Genomic DNA, 12,278 nt, shown 5'->3' with positions numbered 1-12,278 from the left:
AAGCAGGGTTTGTTTGAGGTATAAGAGAGCCGTGAGTAAGAGAGTGTAATGAAAATCATAATTCAGAAAAAAATGGAACCAGTGGGATTCGAACCTGCCATCTACTGATGTTTTTCCTCTACAAAATATGACGATTATGATCATTGAACATAAAAAGAAGTAAATTTTGGTGAAAGGAACTAGCGTTATCACATTTTAATAAGTCATAAAATAGTTCCCCGTTTATATGGGGTAAAACGCATGTCAGCTGCATGAGGGTGCCCTCCCTCGTACAAAATTTCGCTTGCAAAGACAATATCACCCGTCCACTTCCACAAAGTTCTTTAAAAAAAAAACCCGCATTAATCGCATCTACAAATGTTATCTTCAACCACTAGAAAATATCGAAGCTTCAAAGCGTGTCTGATTACATAAAGTCAAATTGACAAACGCATGTAATAAATGTGGCTATTTAGGACTACACTCAATCAGGTTAACGATGCTGTAAAGTTCTTTGAGATTGTACCGCTTCTTTTCCAAGTCTTCATGTCAGTAATCCAACTCCTGGGTGATATTGTAGTGTCTTTTGCACGTTAATAACAAATCGAAATTTGTCATGAAGCAGAAAGTAGTCAGTTGCACAACAGACGATAAAAGGCTCTGCGATATTAATCTTTGATATTTTCATAAAGTCTGACTGCAGGCCGCGCAGAAGCGAGACGGGGAAAGGGAGAATAGCGCAGTAATATTAAACGCCTGAGCGAGCGTGAGATACTATAGAGCGTCCACAGGGGAAAAGCAGGCAAGTTGTAATTTCAGCAAATCCCCTCCAAAATAAGGTGTCCCCGGAGATCAAGTAAAGGGGGAGAAGGCCTTTTGCTAATGGACTTGAGTCTTGGATAATACGATTACGGATATGGTGGTCTACCCGGCCGCCGACCTTCCCGCGTGCCAATCTTTCGCTTGCTCGCTCACTGCGCGATCGCTACATACAACGCGAGGAATATTTCACGCTTCGGTGAATTTGTATATAGGCGCGAAGCAGAGTTGTTGGTCATGTATATATCATGGGATGGTGTTGATTACAAGATTTTACATTCCATTCTTGTTGATCAACCCAGACGTTTGTTTGACATTTCCAGCAATATATGCCCTGTTGGCTTGCTTTTACAGAAAAAAATGGGAGCGGGAGATTCTGATGATGGCAAATAATTAATGTTGTCTATTTTTTGTTATAATTCTCTCTATTTTTTTTTCTCCCTTGATTCATCCCCGCATTTTTGGTAGTATTTTTAATGTTTTTTTTCATTCTATCTCACTTCTTTCATTGCTATTTCTCTTCTATCCCCTTTCTTCTGGTACACTGTAAAAACTGTGGTGTTAAACTGACACCAGTTGGTGTTAATAGAGGACCACACCCTGAGGTGTTATAATTACACCCTAGAGATTGAACATAACACCAGAGAGTGTAAATGTAACAACCAAAGGTGTTGTAATAACACCTATGTGTGTAAAACTAACACCACTAAGTTAACACCGGTGTAAAACAACTGGTGTGGTCCTCATGTACACGGGTTAACACCACAGTTTTTGCTGTGTAACTATAGCTGCCTTTTGATGTTTGTGTATTATAAGTTGTTAATGAATATATTCCGTTTCACATTTTATGAGAGTAGGTCGTTATTTAGAATAGTTGGACAATAATTAAGTCTCTTGATGCATTCTTTGAATTAATTCATGCAGACATCGGTATATATTTTGTATATCCACATATAGGCGGCACCACTGTACCACGAATGAGAAAGATCAATACGGCACATATACACCGAAATCGCATTTACGGTTAATTCTAAAGCCCCGTACCACTTTATCACAAAGTCAAGGTCAAATGATTTCTAAAAATGCAATCTGTCACAGAATCTTACTACAATACTTTCCAAAAAAGGCTTGAGCCTCGATGTGCAAAAAGACGTTTGCAGAATGGAATTGGCCCACAGCCTCGGTTATGACGACTGATTGTGTGTGTGTGTGGGGGGGGGGGGGGGTAGAGAAGCAGGGTATAGGTCTTTAATGCTTAAATTGAACTCATTCTAAAATTGAATGATCCATAACAGATTTCTTTTACCAAAACCTTTTAAGCGATAAAACATCAAAAATACGAAATGCAATATTGATGATTGATATAGCGTTAATGAGTTCATATCTTATGCTGAAGGGTGCTGTGCTGCATTGTACCGTACTAACAGGGACCCATGATTGTCATGTAATTATTTTGTTTATTGCTTTTTGAAAAAAGTCAATTGCAGAGTGTTATTCATTTCACTGACAATCAATTTGATACAGTGATACCTTATTTGAAACAAATGAAAGTCGTATAGCCAATTTCCCAATACACTTTCTCCCTTATCGAGAACAAATTTCTTTTACCAATGCCTTTTAAGCGGTAAAACATTATCAAAGAACGAAATGTAATATTGATGATTGATATAGCGTTAATGAGTTCATATCTTATGCTGAAGGGTATTGTACCGTATTTTACCATACTACGTCAGATCCATGATTGTGTAATTATTTTTCTTAATTGCTTTTTGGGAAAAAGTCAATTGCAGAATGTTTTCACTTCATCGACAATCAATTTGATACAGATATGCCTTGTTTGAAACAAATAGAAATCGCAAAGCCCCTTGCCCAATGAACTCTCTCCCTTATCGAGAACAAATTTCTTTTACCAATACCTTTTAAGCGGTAAAACATTATCAAAGAACGAAATGTAATATTGATGATTGATATAGCGTTAATGAGTTCATATCTTATGCTGAAGGGTATTGTACCGTATTGTACCAGACTAACACAGACCAATGATTGTCGTCAAATTATTTTGTTTTTTGCTTCTAAATAAAATCTATTGCAGATTGTTATTCATTCCTTAAAAATCAATTTGATACAGTGATAAATAATAATAATAATATGAACATTTGTAAAGCGCCGGTATCTATCATAAAAAAATGCTCATGGCGCAATAAGGAAAAGAAAAGAAAAGAAAAGGAAAAAGAAAGGAAGGAAGAAAGAAAACCTACTAAAAAAGAGGGGTAGAATAACAATTACCTAAAAGCTTGCGTGAATAACCAGGTTTTAAGAGATCTTTTGAAAGTGGTGAGACAAGAAATATTGCGGATTTCTATTGGCAGTTTATTCCATAGGAAAGGCCCAGCATGTTGAAATGATCGATTTCTTGTTTTAAACAAAAAGAAAGCGTAAAGCCAATTTCCCAGTACATTTTCTCCCGAAGGGTGTTGTACCGTATTGTACCATACTACTTCAGACCCATGATTGTCGTGTAATTACTTTTTTGATTGCTTTTTGGAAAAAAGGTCAATTGTAGAATGTTATTCAATGTATTAAATCAAATGTGATACCTTGTTTGAAACAAACAGAAATCGTTAAACCAATATCCAAATTTGTATAACTAGTGTATAATAATATATCGTGCACTATACTTTCTCCCTCATCGAGACTTGTACCTGATCTTAGATTGTGACAGGTATGTAAATAATATTGACTCAATTTATCTTCCAAATCCGACATAGCCTACTTTTCTAGGACTCCCATTTTAAAGCGATTATTCATCTCGACACAAATGTTCTCCTAATATGATTTTATGTGCAAAATTAGAAGCACATCCACACACGCGAAAAGTTTTTCTGCGTATGGTGCAATTTTGTTTTTTCATAACTGAATATAGTGGTACATAGTGTTCTTTCCAGTAGGGCATGACCCTTTACAATGTGAAATGAATAGATACAAAGTAATACGCATTATACGATTAAGACGTTCAGTTGCGTAACTATACGGGGGGGGGGGGGGGGGCAAGGGGCGCACGTGCCCCCCCCACAAAAAGAGGGATAAAGCTCGCGCTATTTCATCAGTGAGATATATCTGTTTAATGGCACAGTAAATCATTTTTTGCTAATGCCCCCCCCCCCCTCCCCATGCCGTGACCCACCGTACGCCATTGAAGACGTTACAAGAAGACCAGTGTTTTGAAACTAACCGAAAGTAAGTTTCCGACGGAGCTTTGGAAATCCAAACTCTGATTTACGATTATTTTGTTTGATTTCAATCCCGACCTGGCGCCGATAAACAGAACCCATGGAAGCGATAAAAACCGCAACAAGGGGGACACCGAGAGCTTGTCACGGGGAAGCACTTTTCATGTTAACATCACATCAACTCTAAGTGGCTTAAGCACCTAATTTGGCGTACACTTATTACCATATCCCAATTAATTTGCAGTGCTTGTTAAGGGCTGATGGAGAAATAATGCAGCGGCTCTCGCTAATGATATGCCTCGCAGCACACGGGCCGGAGACGGGGACTGAGATTGACAAATGTGGGTCATAAAACATCGCAACTCGCCAAATGCATTTCAATCTATTATCCCGTAATGAAAAAGCTAAAAGAGAGCGCAAATCATACAATGCGTGTATAATTTCCGTTCAATGCCATTTTCTTCGCCTTGTTTTTCCGCTTTTTGTTTCAGGCGTGATATTGGTGGGAGGAAAGCGAAAGAGCAAACTTATGATTCTGCTATGTAGCTTTAGAGATTTCTAGAACAACCTTGGTTGGAGTATTGAGGGAGCACTGACATTTTTGGTGTTGACATCTTAGTATTTCTGATCTTCCATGTAAAATTATTAGAGCTATCGAAGGTCATGGCTTGCATCCTGTCGTTCTCTTTTAAATTTCTTAATTCTGTTACTCTTCCCATTATACATTTAGAACTTTTCCCCATGCGTTTGGTGTGTGTGGGGATGTGTAAGTGTTGTGCGTGGTAGATGTTTTTTTTTCATCTTCGCTATATTAAAGAGTTTTCGCATTAACAACGGGGACGGATTCTGCGGTAAATCTATAAAAAATACAAGTCGAATCACAATAGACAGCTGAGATTTTTTTTTTTTCGAGTTGGTTGGACCGAGACAGCATTGTCCTTACATTCGGACCGGGCGGAAAATTAGTTTGTCCATAATCCAGGACGACACTGCCGTTTTGATACACCGATTTTCGACAAAGACTGCTTTGTTATGAAGGGCTTTTGACAATAGATTCTCTACGTTCTAAAAGGCGCCTGCGTACTGATTGCAAAAACACCCTATTTCGGTATCCAAGCCGCGACTTCATCGACGACATAAACACAGATATTAACGTTACATGTCCAGTGTTGCTGTATTGAGAGTCTGAACCAGGGCCCGCATACAAATTTTGATAGCGATTGATCGCATGCTAATTATAGAATTCATTGCATTGATTATTAGGTATGATGAATGCTGAGAGAAAGTAGGAAAATCAATCACTAAGCTTTATCTGACGGGGTCTGGGCTATTAAATTGAGTTCCAAATCGACTTTGGGTTTATGTTTCCACACAAAGTTATGGCAATATCAACACCAGCACCTTGCTTCGAGTTTGGTGTTATAACTGGGTTTCGCTATGCCAGCTGAACACGAACACCAGCCTCCTACACTCGACTCAAAACTTTGTTATGCCGATATCATGAACATGTTGGTGAGGGGGGGGGGGGTTATGGTTGAGGTCGATACCGAGCAAAAATCCGCGGGCAAAAAAAAGAAAGCATCATATTTTATCAGCAGTCACGAAGACATTATTTTGTTAACTCGAACAAACACCAACATCACCATCAGACTAAAGTCTTTGTAAAAAGAAAATGGCAGTTGGTTCTAGGGGGGGGGGGGTGGTGGCCGGGTTGAGTTTCAGCTCGAGCACAAATCCGCGGAAAAAGCATCACATTTTATCAGCAGTTATTATATGTGGACATTCGGTGAAAGATGCTGGTCTATTATCCCGTCACTCCGCGCCAACGCGACTGCTGCTGAGGATTAGGATGAGTTATGGTGGAATATAAGAGGAAAAATAAAAAGAGAAAACAAGAAGATAAAATCGGCAGCAGACAAGGGTGAAAGAAGACAAAGGGAATTTACTAGAGGTATCGTGTTAAATATAGAAATAGGAACGGAATATGAATCTAGACTCTATACCAGAAACTAAATGAATAATTGATACTAGAGGGGAAGAGGGGGGGGGGGGGGTATATACCGGTGACATAGATCATGTAGATACTTTTGATGAAGGAAATAAGGCATGTAATCGACCGTAAAAAACAAAGAAATATGAAGAAAAAAATCATTTGAAAACATACATTTCGTAATAAAAAATAGTAATGTATTGTGGATAGGTTGATGCGTGTTAGCTGCGTGCGGGTATGACGGGGGAGGATGAAGTAAGAAAATGGGTTTAAAATTCTGCATTTTCTTGAATGTATATTATTTCATTCTTTCGGTTTTTCACGCTTCTTAGCCATAATACCTCTATGAGAATGGTTTATTATTTTGCAGTCAAATAACGCATTTCCATCTGAACTCTGCTGAATCATTTATGTATGCAGTTTACCGTCAGAACACTTGATTTATACCGACTCAATGCTGTCAGGTTGATAGTAAGATTCTGATGTGAACGGGTCTCGTTCACTAATGGACTAAAAGCGTCATTCATCTGCCCACTCTCACGTCGCTCCGAATGTCTTTATACGTGACAGTGGCGGCTTCCTTTGTGACCCGTTCCCACTGCAAGACCCCATTCCTATCATAAATGCGAGGTCTGAAAGGTGCACAACCCTACAGGGCTCGCGGAACGGTTTTGAAAGTTTGTTGGGGTGGTTATTTTTAGCGTTTTTTTTATATTAATTTTACCGAAATAAAATTAATGTGTGGGCGGTTCTGGTGCATTTGTCCTGAAATCCAATCATCCATTTGGAATAATTGACTCAAAATTAGTATTCTTTTAACATTTTGTATCCGTGTAATAACATTTTAGTTAATCGCTAGGAATCCATTTATCTTTTATAAATACGTTTTCTTTATTCATTTTCGATTGATACAATATATTAATAAACAAAGTAGAGAGTAGACCGATTGATTAAATATCTAAAGTAATTGTATTCATTTACATAGTAATTTATTCATTATTGATTGACGATTCATCGATTTATTCGTCTATTCATCCAGCTGGCTATATGTAGATATTTTATTGTTAAGGTGTACATATTTATCGAGAATATTATTTTGAAGATGCTTTGGAAATATTGAAAATACCCTCCGCGTATTGGCCCATATTTCTGTAGCTTCCCGACCCGATCATATCGCCGTGGAGTTAAGATTAAAACAAAATTTATTACAGGTTGATATTATATTTTGCCCCTGCAGATGTAAAGTGCCCTCTCAAAATACTTAATAATATGAAAAAAAACTTGTGCAATACATTGTGCCAAACAATACTATGAATTGAGTATATTGGCGGATCGCGTATGTTTTTTTAACGTTACGGTTAAAAATAAAACGAGGGTGGGTCAAGGATATAAGGGGGGGGGGGGGGGCTCGCATAAATATTTTAATTTTCATTTGTTTACAATTTTGGTCACGAGCCTGAGCAATAAGGAGAAACAACAACAAATTATTCTAAATCAGTTGTAAATTCTATCCAAAATAATTTGATAGCCCCCCACCAAAAAAACCCTCACAAAACAACAATCAACATGAGAATATCTTAACGCCAGTAAGGGTAAATTTGTTTCACGCCCAAATAGATGGGGCATATTAAAGTAGGTCACTCCTTACCACATAGTCCTAGTTATAGAAAGCGTAAAAAGCAGTAGGAATTACCTTGTTCAAAATCTTAATATGCTTTAAAAGTTAATACTATAGCTTCTTGGTCAGATGCCTAGCACAATCCTGGTATTAAAAAGAATGACAGAAAAAAAATCTTGTAAAAAAGACAGAATCATGATAATTCTATATGTGCTGAGGTGACAGATAGTTCCCACTTTCACGATTCGCGCCACTATTGAAACGGTGTTCTTGATCGTGGAGTAATCGTAATCATGCTGGTAATGATCGTATCAGAACGTATACGATCGTGATACGAAGATCAGATGAGGCAATCGTATCGATCGTAGAAAAATCGTGGATTAATCATAATGATCGTATCAGAACGTATAAGATCGTATCAGATCAGTCGAGGCAATCGTATCGATCGTAGATTTTTTAATGGTTCACAAATTTTTGCGATTAGTTACGAAAAGCTTTTGTAAAAGATCGCACGACAGTGGAAACAAGGTGTATCAACGATATTCTAAAGCACCGAAAATTCTGTGTTTTTATTTGTTATTAAACCAGAACGGAACATAGATGAAACTGGCAGTATAGAAGAAGGGACAGTACACAGAGAGAAATATCGGCTTTCCTATGTTTTGTCTCCCCCGGTTTTGTCATCTCACACGGCGCCTTTACAGCTGTGCGAAGTTGTACAAAATGCACTCCTTCACGCTCAGTGTTGAACGTAGAAATCAATATTTCAACGTTTGATGAGCCCTGAAAACAAACTTTATTGAATGTACTATATCATCACCTGACTTCTTATATCTAGAACATGGCATAACTTGGAGCACTTCGAATATATGTTCATTAATCTGATGGGGTTCACTAACTTTTCAGCACCACTGCAAATTTAGATTCGTATTTTGCGTGTAAACTTGTTTATCAATGGCACTGTCATATTCAGCTTGTGATCAGTGATATTTAAATAGTACACAAGATACAGGAAACAACATACATTAGCATTGGTGGTGATTTTTTTACTCGATTGCTAAGAAAGCATGGATGATTGTGTGTAAGCAAGTAACCAGAGAACCGACAGGTTAAGGTCCTCTCCGAGGGAACTGGTAACGAGGATAAATGCCTTTCGAAGGGACACTGTTAGCGCATCAAGTGGGAATTGAACCCGGGTTAATGGAATCTGCTGACGATGAGTCTAACTTTTAACTTGTTTGTTAGAGGCGAAAGATTTTTTTTCTAGCACTACCTCCATTATATCTGAAAAGATCACAAAAGTCAAGTTACAGAAGTGATAGGGCTTATTCATGCCAAAACGGAAAGGCTAATTACAATCATGGATATGTTCAATCAACCTCTAAAGCGAACCTGATAAAATGTCTCGAGGCCAGAAAGGCTGGTATTGATAGGTTATAGAACTCGGCCATCCCTGTTCCTTCCAACACCCTTTTCCGGTTTGTGAAACGAAGAATTTATTAACGATTCATTTACCCGCCAAGTTGTGTCTAATTGCGTTCCATTTAACTTACAGGTGCTTTGGCGCGTAAAACGGCAACGCGGGAACGTGTATATCATTTTGTCAGGAGTAATTTGAACATGACGTTTGTACTTGAAAACGCGTGCATTTACCAAATAATTACCCACATGAGTCAAGAGAGTCGCTAAAGGGTTTTATCGGACTAATCATTTAATACCGCCAAAGCTGAGATAAGTGAAGACATTTTCAATTAGAGTAATTAATACCTCTTTTCATTACGCGTGAAAGTAGCCTGTGATTTCGAATCATTATTCCCGAGGTAGTTTTGATTATTATAATAGGCTTACAAGGATAAATGATACATTTGGGATATTTGGCTGCCAAACACGAATTAAGGGGGGAGGGGTGCTGAGGAAGGTCAAGCAGGGGAAATGTTAGATGATATTGATAGCAAGATTGAGTACAGTGCGTCCCTCAAAAAACTAAAAACCGAGATTTAGCGATGATTATTTTATCACAACTTAATCATGGATACAATAGACAAACGACCTACCAATGTAAAGCTTAGAATCTCCTCTTTCATTTCATGAAATTACTTAGATTATTCCTCATTCACGCATGAGTGATCAAAAACAATTTGAGGAAAGGATACCAAAAACTCATTTGACGGGAGTATCTGAATTTCAAAAAGGAAACCACATGCACAAAAAGTTCAATATCTGCTCTTTTATTTGATACTTTAATCACAAAATGGTCGAGAAGTAAAAAAGTTCTGTTCCCTCGATACAAAGCTTGTATTTCCATAATTTCATTAAACAATCGTGTTCTCACCGGTTTCCCACAGAAGCTAGCGTACGGTTAACAAAAGACTTAATGCATGGCTGATCGTCAACAAACCGGAGTGTCGAGTAAGTCTGAACGCTAGCTTGTAAAACCTCTTAATTTTATGAAATTATTGAAATTCATGCCTTATTTTATATAACCAGAACTTTGAAATTTCTTGACCATTTTCTGTAATTGAGGTATAAAAGCAAATATTGAACTTTTAAAAAAAAAGTTTTTGAAACCCAGATACAGCCCGCCAAGTGACTTTTTGATATCCCCTCTTCAAATTGTTTTTGCTCGCTGATGTGTGAATGAGAAATAATCTAAATAATTTCAGATGAATGGGAGATTCTAAGCTTTACAATGGTAGGTCATTTGTCTATGTATTTGTGATTAACTTATGATAAATCATCGATAAATCTCGGTTTCGTTTTTTGTGGGACGCACTGTTCATATTAGAAACATAAGAGAGGGGAGATGGGGGCATTTAAGGAGAGACTGATAAGGACATCCTGAAATCAATAAATAATCTATATTTCTATTGCACATTTCCTCATATAGGCCAATGTAGTTCAACACAAGAGAAAGATTGTATGGTATCTGAAAAAAAAATCATTTTAAAGTGGTATTGTAAATTCTGTACAAAAAAAACCATATTGTTCACAAGTATGCGACTATTTCATAAAAATTGACAACCCCCTAATTTTTTCTTTATTATCAAAACCAATTTTTTTTTCTGTTATTCAAGAGGTGAAGATAAAATTTTGACCAAAAATTATATGGAATTATTCATGGAATATCTTAAATCTAACATACATGTATCTAATCGTCAAATTCATTTAACCTTCAAAGACCTCTCCTCAAAGAAAACGACTCTGAAAACATCAAATGAACTCCCTACAGCCTCCCACCCAAAAAGGGAAAAGAAAATAAATCAATTAGAAAATCAAAGCTTACAAAAATGAATATATGGATAAGATCGACTTTTTGGATTTTGAAATCAATATATTAAATAAAAACCTGAAAGTACATCCATATTGGTACGGCTACGCAAGGTCCCCAGTTTAGTATGCTTGGTTTCACTAGAATATACGACTGCTACTCTTCAAAGAAGACGTTAAACTCGATAATTTAATTTCCTATTTAGCTTTTCAAATCCCCTTTTCCCATCGTGCCGAGATTTAATTAGATACGAGTGAAAATCGACAAGTAGCAAGTGGCAAACATCATAAATGAAAATTTGAACTTTAATACAATTATACAGTTATAGAAATGACGTTCAAGACTTTCAAGTGCTATACTTTGTAAGTGGAAAAATTATTTGCACGGAGCGAAAAACATGCCTTTTCGGTCCCTCACTGGTTCACGTGACGCTCACATGTATTATAATGCGTACAGTCAATGTTAAAATTGATTTCATTCTTCTTGATGGACAAAGTGATACATTAGTTTAAAATGAAAAAGGGAGAAAGGAACATCGGCGTACGTGTTTTTAAGGGATGTGCAATATGAACTGAAATTGAAATCGTACGTCATTTCTAATGGTGTTTGTATTCGATTCCGGTGTTTGTATTTAAGGTCTGTGAAATTAATTTCCTTTTGATATTGAGGTTATTCTGTTTCAAAGAAATAATTCAAGAAATATCGGTTGTAGCAGAGTGGAATTAACAAAAAGAAAGAAAAAAACCTCACTCTATATATATATGTATATTTTTTGTTTTCGTTTGCATTTGAAGATTTACTTTGGAGATGCTAATTTTTTTTAGTTTGAAAGTGAGTAATATGAAATATCATTTGAAATGCCCCCCAATATATATATATTTATATAACCAGCATTATCATCTTATACATTATGTGTAATATGTATAAATCACTAACAGACTACGTGACGTCGTATTACGCGCTATATATGGAAGCGAGGATAATTATTATCATTTCTATTTTTTCTGAAGTGATGAAAACGGACTTGATACCCTTTTGGAATTAAATTCTTGACACTGTCTCTTTCATTTCTTGAAGAGACGTTAATGGCGGAGTGACACGACGTTAAATATAAGTTATTTTACTTTTGAAATATGATCCAAACAACCTTCCTCCATTTTTTTTCAGTTAATGTCTCTATTCAGGATTCCATTAGCAAGTTTGCGTAAAGATTCAGGCACGACACTTACTCTATGTGTCCTTATAATGCTTATTCACAATTCAATAATTAATGATCCTTGCTATTCATCATAAAATGATCGCCACCATCCACAGGCGATATAAAAATTGGTGTCGCCATTTTCTATGAGAAGACTCAATCAGAGGACGATTTTT

This window comes from Lytechinus variegatus, chromosome 5 (genome assembly GCF_018143015.1).
Source record: "Lytechinus variegatus isolate NC3 chromosome 5, Lvar_3.0, whole genome shotgun sequence".
NCBI classification, from domain to species: Eukaryota; Metazoa; Echinodermata; class Echinoidea; order Temnopleuroida; family Toxopneustidae; genus Lytechinus; species Lytechinus variegatus.
Note: the sequence above shows the minus strand (reverse complement) of the source record.